Raw genomic sequence first — 20,679 nt, 5'->3', positions numbered from 1 at the left:
TGGAGGTATTGGCTCTGATTCTGCTCCCACTCAATGTCAACAGAAAGATTCCCCTTGACTTCAGTGAGAACTGGATCAAACCCAAAGTGAGCAAGGTAGTCACGATCATGATAGAGAAAAATACAATTGTTCCTAGTAGTAGTAGTAGTAGTAGTAGTAGTAGTAGTAGTAGTAGTAGTAATAATAATAATAATAATAATAGTAGGGCATATCTACTTAAATCTGTATGTGCAGATAGCTGCATTTTGATTATTTTTAAGTGCCATTTACAATGCCAGATCACAGTCTTGCTTGGTGGGCTTTTATAGTGTGAAAGGCATCAAGAAAGAATTGTTCTACATTTTAATGGGGTGCCATCTATGACAGTGTATAAGCTTTCTGTGGAGACATAGCTGCCAATAAGATCTACTCCTTTGTAAGTGTCAGAAAGTAGGACTTTGAACAGGCAATTTATAGGAGGTTAAATAAAAAAAAGGCTGTTGGAATAAACTTTTTTTTTTCAAAAAAATGTAAAGCTAACATTTCTTAAATAAAAAGTTATTTAAAAAAAATGTAATCATGATCCGACTAGGCTTGACATTTAAGTAGGATGCTTAATCATTAAGGATTAGCTCTTATCTCTTTCTAGCAAGCAGGTTCTTCTTATACACTCGGTGATTTATTACATCAAGAAACTTAGAAACTGCAAAAGGTCCACTCTGGTGGAAAAGTGTCATGCGGAATATCAATCCATGCTGGCAGGTTTTCACACTGTTGGTTCAACAAACAGCAAACCGTACACAGCAGTCTAAACAATTACAACACCAAAAATAATAATAGAATAAAAAAATAAAAAACACTCGTCAAGGACCCTTTTTCAGTTGTAAACAAAAAGATGCATTTTGCTTTTTGATCTTGATGTGGTTTTTTCCCACTCAAAACAATCCCTCCCTCCCCCTGAGCAATTAATTTTGCCTGGAGATGCTGTAATGCAGAACCTTAAAATTAGGAATTCTTGAAAAGACATACAATGAGGCTTTTCTTGGGGTTGCTTTTTTTTGGATTGCTATAGTTTTCAAACTACTGTTACTATCATTACTCTTTTTTTTTTTTTTAAATTTTTAGAGAGTGATTTGAAATATCCTAAGGGGAAAAAAAGGTGTCAATTGAAAAAGGCCCCAATTCTCCAGAAAAAAAATAAAATCACAAGATTTTCAGTGCAAAAAAATTAACCACGCATTTTTTTCTCTCTTTTTTTTTTTTTTTCCAAATTATCAGTAGTTATAACAATCCCACTTGTTCTAAAGAATTAGGAATCCATCTTTTTTTTTTCCTTCTATGTGACATCTAAAGAAGCATAAAACGCTGACGAGAAATCAAACGACAAATAAAGAAACCACTGCAAGCACCAAAAACGAAACGAAAATGAGCACAGCAAAAAATTGTGGCAGCACAAAGTCAAAAAAGGCACATGTGATCATGACTGGCCAATCATCAACTGATACAACATCCAAGAAAAATGCTTCAATCACGGCACCTGCACGAAACTTGACGGCATGTCATGCAACCAATTCTTAGCTTGTTACATGACGCCATCATGTCACACTTTCAACTTCGAGTTGATTTGAACTTACGGCCTGGGGGACTGTATTCTCCACTTTCATGTCATTACGTGAACTTTTTTCCTAGCTCAGCGCGAGACTGTGGTGGATTTGACTGGCTCTTGGTTGGTTTTGTTGGAATTTGATTGAATGACAAAAGAAGAAAAGATTTTTTTTATATATATATATTTATATATAGTGTGGAAAAAGGGAAAGGTGGGGAAAGAAGATATATATAAAAATAATAATTTTAAAAAAAAGTTACAAACACAGCATCAGTCAAAAAGATCTAATGGAAATACTTGCCATTAAACTATAGAAAATGAAACAAGGAGAGCAAAACAAACAAACTGAACTGAAAGAAAAGAAAGAAAGGAAGAAGAAAAGAAAGAAAGGAAGAAAAAAAAAAGGATGGAGGAGGCCTAGCCAGAGACACACACGTAAAACACACACTTAAATGTAGACACACGGTCAACAGTGAACAGTAACAGAACGTTATGCAGCGGCTGTTGAGGAGAGCATGCACTGAATGAATGAGCGCAGACACAGGTCGGTTTGCAAAGTCTGGAAAATAAATACATTCACTGCTAACCAGAATGCTTTCGTTAGCACTGGCCTTTCCCGCACCACCCCCAGCATCCTGGGCTTCACTGGACAGCTCGCCAAAGTCCTCCGGGAGCCTTTCCATTTCCTCAGATGGACTCCGGAGCAGGTGCTGCTCTAATTCAATTACATCCCAAGTTTAAAATCATGGGGTAGTAATAGACCAAGAGCTGCTTTGGCTACTGAGAATAAAACAAAACAAAACAAAACAAACAAAAAAAAAAGAAGAAGAAGAAGAAGAAAAAGAAAAGCAACTACTCTGGTTGCTGCATATCCGTTTAGCAGTTCACAGGACGGTGAGCTCTGAAACACAGCAATACTGGTATGGTGTGGGAAGCAGACTTGTCAGAAGACTCGGATGATACGATGGTCCCTAAATCAGCATTGTTAAAAGAAGGGCATTTACTCCTTTGGTGTTTAGCTCTGGCCCAAATTTTAAAAATAGTGGGAAAAAAGGAGACAAGGGGAAGAGGAAGAGGAAGAGGAAGGAGAAAAAAGAAAAACGCAAAGAAAAATGAAATGAAAAAGGAAAAAGGAAAAGGAAAAGGAAAAGAAAAAGAAAAAGAAAAAAGGAGAAGGAAAAAGAAAAAGAAAAAGAAAAAAGAGAAGGAAAAAGAAAAAGGAAAAAAGAAAAAGAAAAAGAAAAAAGGAAAAGATAACAAAGAAAGAAAAAGAAAAAGGAAAAAAAGAAAGAAAAAGGAAAAAAGAAAAAAAGAAATTGCCAGGGGCTGGTTGCTACAATCTCCAGAAACACTCTGTTCCTTTCCTACAAAGGAAAATGTCCCTTTACTGGCCCAGGGAGTTTTGCCTCGGTAAACACCAAAAATCACTGCACACAATGATACACTTGTCTCAGTCACCAGCTCTGCACTTCGTTCTTCAGGTATTGCCTTTCTATCCCCTTGGCAGGGCTCATATCTCTCCTCCCAGCCTATTTCTGAAAAGTCACTGCACACAACTGAAATTTCACCTTGGTTTTGGGTGTCACAAGAACATTACTGGCAGTTCTCATCCTAAAGTCATGCATGCTGGCTAAAGAAAAATTCTTATTATTTTTCTTTTTTTTTTACTGTTTCTATATTTTTTTCTAGGCTGAAACACTGTTTCTGGCTACAGCAGTTACGCTCAGCTGACAAGAGATGATGCTGAGCTAAGCCCCTGATCTGAGCACTGGCTTCAGCTCCACACTTTTCCCACAGCTGGCTGCTGTCTTGGTTGGAGCTGACTCCTTGATGGCCTGGCCCCAGTGCCTTGCCCGTTGATGAGCTGGGAGTGTCAACCTGGGCTTGCTAGAGTTTGAGTGAAGGCAATAGACCAGTACCCCCAAGGAAGATGCAAGATCTGGGTCTACAGTTGTTTCACAAGCCAAGAGGGAGAGAACTGTCTTTTTGAAGATGGCCCAGGTTAGAGCTGTTGTCACTTGTGTCCCTGGACAAGTAGCATCAGCTGTACAGGTCCAGGCTGTGCATGAGGAAGAGGAAAAGGACCCTAGCATCCCTCTTACCCCTCAGGGCTTTCTGGCTGTGTCACACCACAAGAAAAAGAGCAGGTAAGGGAGGAAGGGCAGCTGGCAGCACCATCATAGCAAGACCAGGCTCTTTGCTTACCTCAGTCATGCCATCAGCATGGGTTAGGCTTTATGAGGAAAAGGGCTAACAGGCTTTGCTCCCATGAATGGAGCAAGTAGGCAACAAGAATGGGAGAGATCTGGTAGAACAAATAATTTCCTGCCTTATCCCTGGGAAGTGTCAGCAACACACATCTCCTGTCTGGAGTTGGAGTATGGGATGGCCCTGGCTGCAGCTTCAGGGGTGGCAGCACTGTGGACAATGCGTGTACATGTGGATGCTAGCCCCAGGCCGCTCTCAAGCTCAGGAGAGGTTCTTCTTTGACATAACCTTGACTGTGGAAAACATTTTCCTTTTTAGGTGGAGCAGGAAGGACCAGGCTGGTCTGCCAGTCACTACTGGCTTTGGAGTGGGTACTACCATCCCTCTGCCTGTCCTCCACACTGTGGATACAACATACACACACAGACATATATATGTACAGGTGAAGGATTAGACTTGCTGAGGCTAAAAGAACAACAACAACAAAAACCCCAGAAAACGCACTTTCACATAAAAGTCACATGTGGTCATCCTGTCTGCCTAACTTGGGTCTGTATTTCAAGCACCAAATGAAGCTGTCCTTCTAAAGCAGGGGTCTACAGCACCTACCAAGTCAGTGGAGAAGACCCTTTGCCAGTCTCTAGGCACATATCCTGCCCACATAGCTGATGCACATGAGTTTAGGCAAGGTTTGTAATAAACAGTAATCTATTTAGGTTGATTGATTGAGTTAGATGAAACAGACTTTCAAGTGCACAATCCCTTTTTCAGGTCTTAAACTTGGGCAGACAGACTTTCCTTCTGGAGGGCTACAGAGTCAAATGCCTTTCTCTTTTGACTAGGCAGAGGAGTTAGATACCGATCTTATGGGACTGCTTCATCAGCGGCCTGAAATCGAGAAGCAAGTTAGGCATCTGTGTTAGATCGGCTGGACACCAGCCAAACTCATCTGTTTAAGAAAAGCAATTCACTTTCCTGGGAATAGGTATAAACTTTGGGTTTTGCTGAAGAAATTTGTGAGTAAAAGTGTTAAGGTTATGAAGACAAGCACAGACACCTTAGTTCAAAAGTGGTGCTTTGGAGATATAAAAGGAGCATACTTCCTGAACAACTAGGGTCTGTGCACAAGGACAGATTATACAAAGTAGCTTTGCTACAGATAACACTGATCAAGAACTTGCTGCACTGAGCAAACCACAGCCAAATACATCTATTAAATGACAATATCCGTCCAACCCAACTTCTTCTTTGAAGCACCTACGTGGGGTGTGAGACTGTTCTCCTTCAACATTGGATAGAGATAATGGCGTAAGTCCTAATGATGGGATTCAGGATGCAGACATCTCCATCTGAGCAAATCACTCTAGGCTGGTTTTAGTGGAGACAGACAGGGCTTGTAGGTCCCAACTCACTTGTGCTAGGGGACCATTCCGGATGAAACTGTGAAGCATGGCCAAAAGGAGCCTATATCTCTCTTGTGGTTATAATGAGGACCCTGAATGACTAGCTGTGAATGAGATAGTTACACTGTAGGTCTATAACATCAGGGGAAATTAATCTCAAATCCTTGAGCAAACGTAACTTTAGAAATGTCCTTGTAACCTGTGCTGTCAGGACAGCAGTCCTAATACTACAAACACCTCTGTCACAGGAAAGCTTTTAACAGCAGCTTCTAACCAGACTGTAAGGAACAGCTCTGCCTTATGGGAGATATTCATTGCCCATGTTTAAGCCAGAACAAGATTTACTTCCCCCAGAAGTCTTTGGCTTGGACCCATCCCATCCAGATGTAAACACTCAACTTGGGAGCCCATTCACCCTAGGCAAAGGTGACACCATGACACCCAAAGCCCATGAAGGTGACAAGGAGCACTGATCCTCCTTAGCTAAGATATGAATGGGACTTGAAGGTGTCTCTGTTACTCTCCAAAGACTAGAAAGGAAATCTAAGGCCACTCAGTAAATCATTTAGGCCAAGTGAGTAACTCCTGGAAAGCTTCTCTGTGGCTGCTTTCTTTCACAATTTCCATGTGAGCAACTGCATGCATGGTTACCCCAAAAGAGACATTTAATGGTGATCTCTTTATGTGTTCCATCCCTATTTTCTACACACATGGCCCTGCTAAAGAGCAATGATGTCCCTTGCAACTGATTCTAATTTTTCAGCTCTTAATCTATATTTCTTTTGCTCCACATGGGGCTGAGACATTGCTGAGAACTGACAGCCATAAAGGTGGGGCTCTGGAGGTAGACTAGGCTGTACTGCCAAGACCGCTGGATCATTTTCCAAGGATGGATTTACTAGAGGACCAAGAAGATGATGCTGAAGCAGCTTTGGTCCCATTTACACCACCAGCCTGGTGGCTAGTTATGGCCTGAATCCAGGTCTGTGCACAGCGGGAAGGATTCTGCCCTGTATCTTGCTGATGCTAACGGCAAACCGCCCCTGCTTCAATGGGAGAAGGATCACTACTATTGCTAGTGCGACAGAGTCAAACTGTTATGTGGAGCAACATTTGTGTCCATAGGTACAACAAACTCTTGAAAGCAAGAGAAGCACAAGCCTTTCCCAAAGACTTTACAAACTAAGAAAATGCAAATGATCTTCTTTAAAAGTACACAGCTCCTATGCCCTGTGACATTCACCATATAGTCTAGGGACTTCTAGGCTCGTGCAGCATCTTGCACACACCTTTCAGGTCATCTGCCTCCTGTCAAGCTATGAATGTATCTGCAAAGCTTGCAAAAGCAACCAAGCTACAGGTGCAAGATTGCTCTGTGGACCACAAAATTGGCCTAGCTCTGCCTGCATCATGATGGGCTACCAGGTTGAAGTTCTTCCACTGCATAAATTTACTGCCTCCTATTCCTCATAATTCCTACTATGTCCTTTCCCCTAGCCCTTCCTAGCCAAATCTCCGTGGATCATCTTCTCTACCCCTTTTTCTGTGCTGTCTTGGAGGCAAGGGACCTCTCCCCAAAAAACCTCAAAGGCAATCACTTCTTCCAGCACCAAATTGGCAACCTCCTGTGCTCACACCTAAGCCTCTGATCATGGCTGAACATTGCTCATGTGCCCACCACATATGTAGACTTCTTTACCTTTGTGCAATACACACTAGTCTCTCACGTATGTGTGTTTGCAAGACCATCCAAAACTGCAGTCAGGATCCTGTCCTTCCATCTTCTGGAGCCCCTGCCCAAGCACACCTATAGCAAGGCAGTGGAGATATTTTTCCTACGGGTGACAGATCTTTACAGCGATTGCCTCTGAGGCTGATCAATATTATTAAAATTCCAACCCATGTTTTTCTCCCTTGCCTTTTTTCTTGTTTCTATAGCAATTTCTCTCTCTATTTTATGCCTCTGCACCAACTTTCTTCCAATGCTGGATAGCTTGGCTTTCCTTCTGCCTCAGTCCTCCTCTTCACCATACCCTGATACCAACCTGCACAGATCTCCCCTTCTCTGGCTCCTGCCCAGACTGCCTGGCAGAGGTGGAGGAAGGAGGCAGGGCTCTCCGAAATGAGCTCCATCCCTGTGATAACTGCTGCTAAGGCTGTTGTGGGGAGACCAAGATTAGGAACCCAAATATCTTAGAGCAGGAGGGGCAGTGCGGTGAAGGGGACTTTGCATCCATGCTGGGATTAAATGAAGCCTGGTCATTTACGCTAGAAATCAATGCATTTACCTGGACTCTTGGGGTGCTATTTTTAGGAAGGAAAAAAAAAAAAGAAAAAAAAAAGATTGTTTTTTTCAGATGCTTCAGTTCTAACATCCGAAGGTTAAAAAGGAGACAGATAGTATATATGAATCTTTATATACATGAATATGCACACATACATATCATACATATGTATACGTACACAGGTACTATATATACATACATATCAACAGAGACAACTACACGTATACAGACAGAGAAGCTAATGTGATCTAACAGGGAGATGGGAGTCCAGCATTTTGAATGCTAATGTTTTCTGTGTTTTTTTTTTTCTAAGATGTTTGATGGCCCTGCCTTATTTTTCCCATTTATAAATTAAAGGTGACGATAAAAATTAGCTCTTAAATTGTAATGCCCTTCTTTCACATAATCGTATGACTTACTTGCTGTGCAGTGTTGTTACTAGGATTGTTCTCATTTAACTATGTTACATTAAGAGCTGGTTGAAAAATGACAATTATTTTCCACAGGAAAATTGTCATTATTTTGGATTTCTTTCCTGTGAATATTTTAGTTAAAAAAAAAAACAAATCTGGGGGGGGGGGGGAGGTGGCCAGAGGAATAGATTAATTTTTGTCTTTTTTAAATCAATCTGAAAAACAGTCCATTTTTAACAGGAATTTAGTGTTGTGAAGGCCAACATTTTTAATCAAGACAGTTTTGTTTTTTGTGCTGTTGGCATTTCTTTTTTAATCTACTAGAATGAAAATTTGCTGTGGAAACATCCAGTTTGGTCAAAATGTCACTTTTTGGTCACCCCCTCCTCCCCCAGCTGGTTTGATGAAAAAATGTCAGGCAGCAATAGCTGTGTCACCTCTGATTTATCTATTTTTCTAGAGCCATTAGTCTCAAGCAGCGGATGAAAAAGCACCACGATGGAGTGGCCGCTCCTGGAGAAGCCAGCCTGGATGGTCACAAAATGTCACTGATTCCCTGCATGGTGTTGCCTTTTCTCACCCTGTCGCCAAAAGGTGACACCTCCTGTCCCCGATCAGTGACATGTCGAAGGGTACGGCATGAGAGGGATCACAGGGTGGTGGAGACACCCTGAAGGAGGTGTGGAGGTGTGTGGTGGGAGGATGAATGGGGCTGGGGTGGGACAGAGTGGGCATGGAGGGGGGGCTGGTGCAGGAGGGAGCTCTGGTCTGCCCAGACTGAGGTTGCAGTAGGGAGCAATGGGTGAGGGTTGAGCAGTCACAGCCCTGGTCACCCTCTTCAGCAACATCCAGCATTTGCTTGCTCATGCAAACATAGCCATGGGTCCCTATTCCTCCCTCATCTGTTTTTTTACCAACCAAGAGCTTTGCAGGCAAAGGTCAGTGCAATAAACAATTTTGGGAAGCAGGGTGGTAGTGATGGTAAAGGTCAAATGTATGTTGTGTCGCTACTTTTCCAGGAAAGCCTGTAGCCTCTTCCACTCCTGTTGGCCATCTCAGTGGGTCCTGTGCCCCAAGGAGCATTTTTCCTGCCTCACAGAGTGCTCACTTCTGCTTTTGCTGCTGGTGAACATTAGGTGGGAGAGGCAATTAAGCTGTGTGGTAGCTACCTTTCTGCACATAATGAAAGGTTCTTTATTACAACGGGGCCTCGAGGAGTTTGCTATCTCCTGAGCATTGTATCAACAGTTTAATTAAAAAAGTGTACATAGTTGAGAACCAAGTCTAATTGGGAAGCTGTGAGCGAGCCTCTGTGTCCAGACTTCGCTGGTTCTGCTTTTTTCCCTCTGTAGAGTGACTAGAGCTTATCAAAACGCCGATGAACCCAGTGCTTCACTCTCCTGTTCTTGTTGCTGAGGATTAGATAGAGATGCTACGCCCATTCCTCCCTTCATTTTCCCTACCAGACAACGGTACCTCCTAGGTTAATCTCAAGACCCCTAATCAAGCCCAGCTCATGAATCTCAGCAGGCAGGGTTATGCTCCCTGTGACCTCCAAATAGGTTGCCTGTTACATCCTACCTGGGGCTCACGTGCCTGCCATGAGACACGATAGCCCACAGCTGTCTGCCAGCCTGCGGATAAGAAATTTGGTCTGTAATTTCTCACTGGGAGCAGGAAGGAGTTGTTGGTGTCGTGCTTCTGTGGGGTTGCATCCAGGAAAGGAGGAGACCCCAGCTCTCCTCCCAGCTGAAATCCCTGGCAGGGATCCACAGTGACTCTCGTGCGCCAGTGGCAGGAGGCAGGGCTGGACTCAGGAGCTACCTGGCCTGCCCATACTTGGGGTGGTGGAGGCACGCTGTGTCCCAGGTGCAGCAAATACTCATCCAAGCGCATTCCTGCCTTGCATGCCAGGACTTGTACCTTACAGCATCTCCCACGTGCAGCCTCACACTCGTGGGTCTGCTTCCCTGTGATATATAATAGCACCGTTCCCCAGGGGTGAGACTTCACCCTTCTCCTGCCAGTCTGTTCGGCACCTCACCTACTCTCTGTACCCCTCTAAATCAGAATGCAGCCAGGAGCACACACTCCCAGCTTGCAACACTCAATTACTCCTTCTGATATTTTATTTTTTTTGCCTGCAGCTTCAAATTACCTTCAAGGTGCACAGTGCAATTAGCTAAAAATATTTCCTGCTTCGTTTTAATTGCAGTAAAACTCTAATGTACCTCCAGCGAGGAGCAGTAAGGTGGAAATTGGTGCCCCGAATATTTCAAATTGATTAAAGCCCAGGATGAGTCAATAAGCTTACATATTTCTATTAATTATTAAATGTTATTAATTTTTTGTTTTAAAAAACCCCACAACCTTCCTGTATGATGTTTCTGAAACAAGATACTTGCACTAAGGAGATGATAACTCTTTCTAAGTTTGAGAAAGATAAGACCAGAATTCCTCCATATAGTTGGAGCAGTTTCCATCTGAAGAACTCACAGCTCTTGGCAAAATTTAGTATCTTAGAATTTGATTCTGAAAACACTCATGTATATGACTTATGTATGTGACTCATTTCACTGCTATAGCTGAGGTATTTATATGGTTCTAATTTAGAGCTGGATCACATTTTTGTTCAAAGCTTTTCTTGGTGGAAAATACAGGTGATCAGTCAAACATTATGATTGCTTAAAAAATAATCAAAACTTTTTGTCTGAGAATTTAAAAAGAAATCCAAAACAAAACGAATTTTTCTGAAAGCCCTGAAAACCAATGGGCTGATTCCTTCATTCCCGTGCTGGCTGGTTCATAAGATTACTTCAACGTACTTTGAAAAAAAGTATCGAAAATAACCCCCAAATTCTATTTGCATCCAGTGAGGAGTCTATCAGTCCCAGTCCTTTGGGTTTTTGGTTTATTGTCACCTCAGACAGCCTGTGCTTATGAAGCCTGTTCCCCTGTGCCTGCAGCTGTGCTGCCTGGGGGGGCTATCACCCCCTGATCCCACAGAGCTGAACCCGACGTTGGACCCCTTTAGCTCTGCCGCTGGGCCTTGCTTTGTAACCCTTTTTATTCTAAATCAACCTGTGCACCTTCAGCAACTGAGACAGCGGGTCACTGCTGGTCCAGCTGACTTCAGACATGTCAGGAAGCTACCACATGAGCCGTTCAGCTGACGGAAGTGAGGTGATGGGGGAGACACTGAGCATCTGGAAATGGAAACCCTACCAGCTGATCTTGCTGCAGACACAAGTGTGAAGTATGGCTAGACCATAAGCTGTAGAGGGGTGTCTGTTATTCCAACCTCATATCTAGCCCTGTAATTTCATTCTCTAACGCTAATATTAATGGTCTTATTGGTTTGAGATTTAGAAAAATACTGTAGTCATCTGAGGTCCTGAAATTTTCTCAAAGGACCTCAGAAGAATTGCAGAAAGGATTAATACCTATACTCATTATTTCTAAGACAATAATCTATATAACTAAATTTGATTTTTTGTTTTGTTTTGTTTTACATTTTTAGTACCAACATGACAAAGACATTGTGAAAGGTGACCATGAACAGACTTTGGCAGTGACAGCTTTCACCGGCCAATGTGCCTAGAGAGGCTCTTCCCAGGGGTGCAACAGGTTCTTAGCTCTCTTCCCTCCTGTAGTCCTCAGCTCTCAAATGCACTTGCCAACTTGGGTAGCAATCAGGGCTTACATGTTACAGAGATACGTTTAGGAGGAACCAAGATGAGACCCAAGAGCTCATTTCCCACAGGCCGTGAGATGTCAGATGAGGCTTTCTCTGGTGCAATGAATTCAGCAAGCTTCTCACCAGTCTCATACAAATGACAGGCTCATGTTGGCCTAAGCCTTTATGCTCCTCCTGGTGCCTCAGGGATTTACCTGAGTGAGGAACGATGGTGGGGGTAGAGGTGGGATTCAACGCATGTCTCACCCACTTCCATGGCTGTGAATGAAGCCTGCTAGTGATGGTGGAGGCAATGGCAAGTGTCAGAAAGATGTTGCCCATCTCTGCAGCCCCTCTCTCGCCCGTACTCTCCAGGGCAAGAACAACCTCTGACCATCTCCAGAGCAGTTTATGTCTGCAACTGATTCTTACACAATTTCAAGGGAAATTGAAGGTGCTCAGCCTCTTGCCAAAGGGCATACTGAGAAGATGAGTCTCTGTAAAAAAAAAAAAAAAGCCCAGCACCTCACTGCTGGTGTGCAAGTCCATTCAGTTGCTTCCTCTGAAGCAGAACTCCAGGAAGGCAGGTACTGGCTCCTCCTTCCCCATGGGAATACAGGAGACAGATTAAAGAGAAGGGGAAAAAAAAATAATCATTTCACAGCTAGTCTGCCCCGAACAAGAAAAGGTTCCTGACACCAACAAACTAATCAACGCTGAAAGCTTATGAGGTCAAGGTTTCCCTTCTCCTCCATTATTCTTTTGATTTTTTCTGACTGGCTGGGACTTGAGTGCTGCCCTAGCAAGTCTATAAATATAAAAGCCTTTCTTGCCTTCCTCTGGAGCACACCAAAGACTATTTGAATACCTGTGGGGAGAAATTAAAACAAAACCAAACCAAAGCAACTTGCAAAACCCAACTTGTCCAGCCAATCTTCAAGCGCTGACCATAAATTACTGTAAGTCAGGCACAAGAAGCTTGTCTCTGCTCAGCGTGAAATGGGAAAGGCAGATCTCCCTCCTAAGAGCAGGCCCTCTGGATTCAGTGTTTCATGTGAAGACTTATGGCCGGGAATGCTAATGCCAGGCAACTGGCAGAACTGGCGGCAGGGTGTGAGCTGTGCCTGAAGGAGGCAGCTCGGGATGATGGGGGTTGAGCTCTGAACATGTGGGCTGCCTGGAGATCCGCAGTGCCTGTGCCTCCCCAACGTGCTCCATGAAATGCTGCTGAGCTGTCTTGGGCAGCCATCGGTGCACAGCTGCTAGGAGTTTCCCTGACCTGGCCACCAAGAAGATGCCAGCCTTTGTAGAGTCCTTCCCACTGGCATCTGTAGGGTGTAAAATGCTCCTGAAGCCAAATGAGGAGTGTTTATAAACCCCCTTCGTATGGAGGGAAAATGTCAGAGGATCTGGGAACAGCCACAACTGGTATGGCACTGGAAATGGTGAGGCTGCCTGTCCTAAGGCACTGCCCATGCTCTCTGCACTGCAGCACAGGGAACTTTATGCAGCAGACTTTTTGTGGCAAAGGCAAGACTGTTCCCTCCATGTTTCGTGTCCTTGGGCTCTCTGTTGTGCTCTGTCCTCCTTCAATGCATACGGTTGCTCTTTTTGGTAGAAAAAGGGAAAAGAAAAATGTCCCGTTCCCTACCAAGGCCTGACAAACAGGAATCATAGCTGCAGCACAAGCTTCGCTGATGGATTCTGCCTCAGCAAAATGAAATTAAGATTTCAGCAAACAAGCCCCAATTCCGTGGAACCAGTAGAACAAATGACATCTGATAATTGCTAACTCCTTTTGCTTATTCTTTGCTCTGTTCACCCCATCAGTCTCTCCAGATTATATTTTCAGCTGAGTTTAATGAACGCCATTTATTAAACTAACACCAGGGTTCTGCTCTGGCCTCAGACAGATGTGCCTGCTAATATGAATCATTTTGTTCAATTGGATTATTCTGATGGAGAGCGGATCCCTGCCACTCCGAGGAGCACAAACAAATGGGGAACAGCTCGCCTCCAGTTGTGACCAGCCGCTCGCCTTCATTAGGAGGCAGCTCCGGGCTCCACAGGCAGCTTGGCAGGGTGGTGTCCCTACTGCTCCCGTCAGCCGGCGCTTCTGCTCCTTTCCATTCCCCCCTCACGTACAGAGAGAGCCCAGATCTCAGTGTGTCCCTGAGCCTGGCTTGTCGGTGGGACATGAGCATCACTGCTACCTTTCCTGTCTTTACTAGCTGTGTGGGCAACAGGATTCACCTTCTCCGTCAGGACGAACAGTCCTTATCTGAATGCAAACCAGACCCTCCTGACTGTGTATTCTTCCCTTCCCAGTGTGCCATGTCTGACCTCCGTTACATTGACACCTGAGAAAATGTAGACTACTTATTTGCTATTGATCCTTCTTTACTCTGATCTTCTCCAATTATTTGGGCAAAGGGACAGGGATGATATGCTTTTAAAGGCTTGTATTAATCAGAGAAAAGAGATAAAATCCATCTGAAATCTCCCAGACAGAGATCCCCTCAGTCTATCATTTGGGATTTTAGTGTTGAAAATTTTGGGTCAATCTCTGTAATACGTTGTGTTCAGGCACCAGACATCCATCTATCTGTCTATCTCAATACAAATCCTACCTTCTGTGAACCATAAAACTCCTAGCAGAGTGACATTACCACTTCTCACATCGACAGAACACACTGAGCACACATAACTTGGGGAAAAATTACAGAGGCAATTTGAAAGATCAGAAGAGAAAAAGCAGAAGATTTCTGCTCCCTGAGCATAAGTGGCCAAATCCCACAACAGGTCTTTAGGTGGCACAAATCATCATCGCCCTGTTAAAGCCTGTTTTTATCTCAGGTGAAGGGCATGCCCAGCACTTCTCCAGCTACCTGTGATCCTCCGGACGACTCATTCTAGAACATTTCTCAAGGAAGAAATTATTTTCAGTTTAATCCTGAGCAGTACACTGAACCAGAAGCCAGACTGTCAGGAAGTGGGGCTGTGGTGAAAGAGAAAAGACCTCAAGGCCAGCCATGGTGCCAGTCCATTTGCCTTTACTAACAGCCCTTGAGCACGGTCCTCAACAAAGCCACCTGCTGAGGGTTAATTCCTACATTCAGGTTTAAGTTTAGGGATGGTTCTTTGGGACCAAGGTATTCCTTTACTCCAAATCAGGATCTGTGCACCTTTCTCTAAATTGCATTATACTGGTCTTTACAGGGAACAGGAAAAAGACCTATATGAATTCCTTGATGGGATTTTGTCTAATAAGTTCTGTATGGTCTGTACCAAATTATGCCCTTGTAAGCTAAGAGCAGAAGACAGAAAACCCCCAAATACACAGCACCCCCTTCTGAGTGCACCAAATCTCTTAGGAATTTACATGTAAGAGCCCAGTTTCCTAGAGCAGTTGTTGGGCTGCTTGCCTGGTTCCCTTTCCCAGCACCCAGTCTGCCGTGGTGGAGCAATGTGTGCCATGCAAAGAGAATGCACGGGGGAAAATAAAGAGCATGGAAAGCATTCACTTGTTGTATCTCACGGGAGATGGGATGTATCCTCTGCTGATGAGTGAAGATGCTTCAGGATGGGAGAAAAAAAGAATCTTATCCAGCAAAAACAAATTTGTATCTGACTGCACAGCCTATGGGTTTCATGGCCCAATCATTTCCAAATCCTTAGAAATCCAGGTAATGACAACCTATTTTCTTTTGGAACAATCTGCTTTTTAAGACAGATATTATATTACACCACTCTACTATGACAACCAGGGCCCTCGTCTACAACACACTCAAATAAACCAAAACATGTCCGTTGGCTTCAAGCATTGAATCTCATATAGCCAGAAATCTCAAAGGTAGACATCTCATTGCTGTGAGGATTTTAAAGAGTTATCCTGCTCTGCATAGTATGGATGCTTCAGACAGACAAGCTGCTGGATCTGTCCTACGCAGGAAAAAGGAGACATCTGAAGAGGCAGGGAAAGAGAATATTTCTCCTGATAATTGGAGAAATCTGCTTTCTAAAGAGGATCACTTGAGTGTTCAACTGCAGCTTTCCAGGGATGCAAGAGAATTTCTTCTGTTTGTAAGTCATTGTTGTATAAAGGGATTTTTAAAATAAGCCATGGGGATGTGTTTGGAGAAAGGCATGTTCATTCCCTAGTGTCTCCTCTAAAAAGACTAAAATGGCCAGAATGGTGACAGTGTGTCTCCCTCTAGAATTGCAAATAATTGAAGCATCTCTGCCAGGAGAACATTTAGAGTTAAATAAGTAATAGTGGGCCTGAATCCTTGGCTGCCATAAATCAGTGTCACTTCACTGACTTCAGAGGAGCTGGTGACTGACGCTGCCCGAGAACTGCACCTGATCATGGTTGTGGTTAGTACCTTTCCAGGCAGAGCATTGAGTTTTCATTCACTATGCTTCTTGGTTGGGAAATGACTTGACTGCTGTTCTCCTTTCCCCTCCAGCTCAGCCTTCTACCCAATATTTCAAAAAGGTTGGATGAAGCTCAACTAAGTGGAAAAATGACCCATTTGAAATAAAAGCTGCCTTTTCTCTAACTGCAGTCACAGGGCAGGACGAAAGACACCTGAGAAACTGGGTTTGTACCGTAAACCTTCAATTCTCTGCTACAGCTGAATCAAACACTTCAGAAACCAGAGTTTTGATATTCATTTGTATCCGGCCAAAGTTACCGTACCCATGAATTATTCAAATATGCAATTATTGCATTTGATATATCACTGGGTATAACTGTGGGAATGAGAAACAGTGTTCTAGTGCAGCTGATTGTATATGCCTTCCAAACCATAAGGACATCAATTTAAGGTGCTCACATTGATGGAGCACTCTGCAACCCCTTATTAATATTCTTGCCAACTCCTGTAGCAGTTTTCCCCTGCAGAGTAAATTTCATGGAGTTTTTAGCCTCCCTTTTCTTTATACCTACAGTGTAAGTGACAAACAGTACCCCATACAGCTTCAATTCATGGTCCTGCAGTTGCTCTCAAAGGTCAGTGGCAAAAAGACCAGATTATTTTCAGCTTACTGATCAATGCTACACAAGTGACCTGAGTCGTGTGAAGCATGTGTTGGAGCTGACTTGCAACTTTGACTTTATTGGGAATTTGCAGTTTCCCACGTTAACCTTCTCCACTAATTCACCTTTCCTTAGGGCCAGAGGACTCTTCCCTTCCTTTGGTCTATACTGTCCATACTTTGTGGTCTCATACACTGAGCTCTAAATGACTTGCCCTTTGCTCTCTCCCCAAGTACTGGCATTTGCCAATTGATAACATGCTTCTTTCCTGTCCACTTATTAGTGGGTACTGCTCTCCCCAGTGCACTAGTATCAAAAAATTTTGCTGACTTGTCACTTCGTTGAAGGTCCTCTAGGAAAATGACCACACTTTTTAAACTTCATCCTGGATTGTCACAAGCCTCTTTCATTGTGGGTCTTTCCCCTCTCCCATTCTCTTTGCACCTCTTTTATTTAGCAGAGGATTGCATTCTGTCAATGTTTGCTGCTGCTGGAACAAACATTTTGGCTATGGGTGTCTCCTGTGTTTTTCCATCTCTTTGGCTCTTGTTTCAAATCACTGCTGCTTAAAACATCTATTTCCTTTGTCTATATTTTCCAGTTTTTCTTGAAGTTGCAGTTCCTCATGCACTGTCCCAGCAGATCTCTGTGCTGGATAAACCTAACAAAAAATTTCCTTTGAATGCTAGTGCCTTCAGGTTACTGCAGCTGCCTATTAACTGATGCAATCAAACCTCACACCATTTGGCTCAGAAATGCTCTAAATCTGACCTAGTCAGGTAATTCGCATGACATCATCCATATGAAATCCCATAGTAATCTTATTTGTCAAGTGGCTGAATACAACACTACCACCCTCCAGTAAACCCTGGGGTTTTGGGGGGTTTTTGCTGTTGGAAGCCTTTGAAGGTGGCACAGCCATACCCAGTTCCTGGTCTTTTCACAGTAGGGACAACTCAGCAGACTCTTTCCTGGCTGAGTCATTGGGAAAAGTTCTCACAAGCCTCCAAAAGTTTTCTTTAGGGCATCAGTATCTACTACATCACAGTGGGATGAGAAATGGGAGGCTACTTTCGTATCTATTATTTAATTCTGAAATAATTGCATTATCTAACATTTAAAAAAAATGGGGGCATGGGTTTTGATGAAGAATTCATGCTCTGAACTGAAGGAAAGTGTTATGGTATTGCATTGTGCTGCTCTATCAGTCCCATGACATATAGTGCGGATCTGTTAATGACCTATATGGACTCATTTAGATGCAAACACAGCAATACTCCTGAAAAGCTGCCCTGCTTTGAGGAAGAACAAGTTCCAAATATTGCTGAATGGAATTCAGTCTCAGAGCAGTAATTACTGATTGTAATTTTGGAGTAAATGCAGTAATTAATTATTGTCGTTTTCCATCAGTGCGTTATATTGTGTGCCAATCTTAGAATAACTACAATAATTAGCAAATGGGATTTTGCATGCTCTGGTATTGAAACTGTGGTTTATGGAACAGACATGAGAATTTTACCATAATAAAGTTATTAGTAATTTAAATGGGCAGACAGGTTAAAAATGATCAGACAGAAAAAGGTTTCCTTGTCAGGTTTGAAAACACCTTCAGTAGTTCTGTTTCAGCCTCCCCAGTAACATTCACTTCCATTCTCTCATGTACGAGCACAACAGCTCAAAGTTTGGGTTACAAACACAGTGAGGGACATTTAATTTAATCACGCTTGTGAGTGGAAATTAAAAGCAAAAGTAATTCAAAGAAAAAAAAAAATTGGCTGAGCTGATGTTTTTCTAGTACCTAAACAGACTTTCCCAAATGAAGCTGTGCTGATTTTGTTCTCACCCTATTCACTCATATTAAAGCTTGTGCTGGAGTACTGTTTTGATGTAATTATACTACTGCAAATTTCCATAATGTAAGCAAGTCCTAAATGATCTAAGTGAAGGGAAATGACAATAATCTGTGCAGGAGGAAGAGGAATTGGTTAGCATGATTGTAGGAGGCATAACTACAAGAAATGGAATTAGGTCCTGATAAAGGATATTTAGTCTGAGTCTCAAGATGAACAACTTAATAGTCAACAGTGAGATCAATGCAACTGCAGAATACCCTCTCACTGGAGGTAATACAAGCCTATCTGAGAGGGATCATCAACCCAAAATTCAGTAAAAAATACACTTTCATTAGACTTTGCATTGAAGCAACCTGAAATGACAAGAGACAGCCAGAAATTTTCAATCTACATCTTTTTGTTTATGAGAATTTGAAATTTTGGTTGTTTGTTTTATTTTTGGCTGATAATGTCTGCTTTAAAATGAGGTGGTTTTTGGTTTTGTCTCTTATCAGAGCACAGAAAAAGGAAAACACATATGGGGAAAAAAAAAAATTTTCTCTGGGAAAAAATGTCACCTATTCCAGCTAGCTGCAAAAACGAGCATCTCGCATCTTCTGCAATAAACCACACATCAATGCATGTTAAAGAAACTGTGAAGGAGGACCTGAACATCTTTTTTTTTGTATTCGAGGTTTAGCCTATATTATTTCACCTGGCATTTTGGAGAAGCTGATTGCCTGGACAATGAATGCTTTTAATATTTTGCCACTACTCTTAGGAGCACAGCTGACCCCCCCCTCCCCATCTTACTGTCACCTTTTTTTTTTCCCCACTCTTCTGCTTCACTTTTGCTTCACTCAGTTTGTCTCACTCACACTCACTTTGTCTCACTCAGTTTCATGCCAGTCAGTGCTCCAGGTTAGTCCCACCCCAAACATCTCTCCATCTTTAGCTTTAAAAAAACCCTTCAACAGCAGAACATCTGAGGTGGTAAATAACACATTGCTAATGATCAGTGACCGCAATGAAGCCACAGAAGGGGGAATGGACAGGATTTTCACTGCTCTTCTGTGCAATGTTTTTTATTGATCTATCAGTTGGATGCTTCTGTGCTGCTCTCTTAAGTCCTTAATACTGGAAGAGCTGTGAATTATGGGTTTTCTAGGCAATATTGTCCTATCATGGCTACAACTGACTTAGAATGGATGGGGCACTGAGGAACTAGCTTCGAGACCCAGTGCAGAAGGTTGGAATCACACTGATCGGTTCTGCTCCCATGGGGAGGATCAGAGGAGCTTGTCTTCCTGCCCATCCTAGCAGTCCTCCGTGGTGCTGGCCATGCAGAGGGCTCGCACACACCCCCAGGCACTGCAGGTTGTACCCACAACTTTGCCATATCACAGGGTACTTAAGACCTCCTAGGAATGGCTGCCCAAGGGAGCTATGGATTTCAGGGTGGGTTTTTCTTCATTATTTTGTGCATTTACTATCTGAAAGACACATGAAGTGCCTCCGAATCCTTGCTTCCTAGTCCTGAGGGGGGATTTGTAATAGAATATATTGATTTTGGCAGAGTTGCCTCAAATTATCCCACTCTCCTACTTTTGCTTTCTCTCCCCCCCCTCCCCCTTTTTTCTTTCCTACAACCACCTCTTTAATTATAATGAAAAAAAAGAACAGAGGCAGCCATTTTGGAAACATTTTGCCATCTGAATTCTTCAGGGGTTTGCTTGCAGCAGCTTGTGGGCTTATCTGCCACATCACAGAGACCCTTTCAGTGTTTGACAGCAACTTTAGAGCACTCGCAAAGAAAACAAAGAACTTCAAATCACTGTGGCCAAGGCTGCATGTGTCCCGAAAGGGAGATTTATAAGTTAAAAAAAGCAAAAGTGCATCCAGAATTAAAATTGAGTGAAGATCTTTCTTTCTTGGTTAGGAAAAAGCACTCTGGTGGCTTACATCAAACTGGGTGCTGCTTGTGTTTTTGTTGGCAGCTTCTTATTTTTGGAAAGGAGTTCAATAAAACAAAGCTCTTCTTTAGAAAAATCCTAATTAAAAAGTTTCTTGAGCATCCTCTTGAAGTACATGAGTAATTGCCCTGATGTCAGTATGGTTATGCACATGCTTCAAACTGGAATTAAGGACCCTGAAGAGCTGCAACTAAAGTAAAACTAGATAAAAAACATACAGGAGTTACTGTGTTTCTGCTAGTTAAGGGAGCTGCCTGCTCTCA

At 42.9% G+C, this 20,679-nt stretch overlaps 1 protein-coding gene across 12 annotated transcripts in view; it reads right to left on the bottom strand.

Annotated features, from left to right (window-relative positions):
- The window catches only part of CELF4 (CUGBP Elav-like family member 4), a 730,009-nt gene that overhangs the window by 11,295 nt on the left and 698,035 nt on the right, over window positions 1–20,679 (bottom strand). The window contains exon 13 of one of the 12 annotated variants that reach the window (XR_008574695.1): window positions 1,614–1,701. The exons of the other annotated variants lie outside the window; for them this stretch is intronic. The gene's annotated coding sequence lies outside the window, so the exon portion shown is untranslated. The remainder of the gene's footprint in view (window positions 1–1,613; window positions 1,702–20,679) is intronic. 12 annotated transcript variants of the gene reach the window in all.

Source organism: Grus americana, chromosome Z, assembly GCF_028858705.1.
Source record: "Grus americana isolate bGruAme1 chromosome Z, bGruAme1.mat, whole genome shotgun sequence".
Taxonomy (NCBI): domain Eukaryota; kingdom Metazoa; phylum Chordata; class Aves; order Gruiformes; family Gruidae; genus Grus; species Grus americana.
This window is presented reverse-complemented; position numbering and strand designations above follow the sequence as displayed.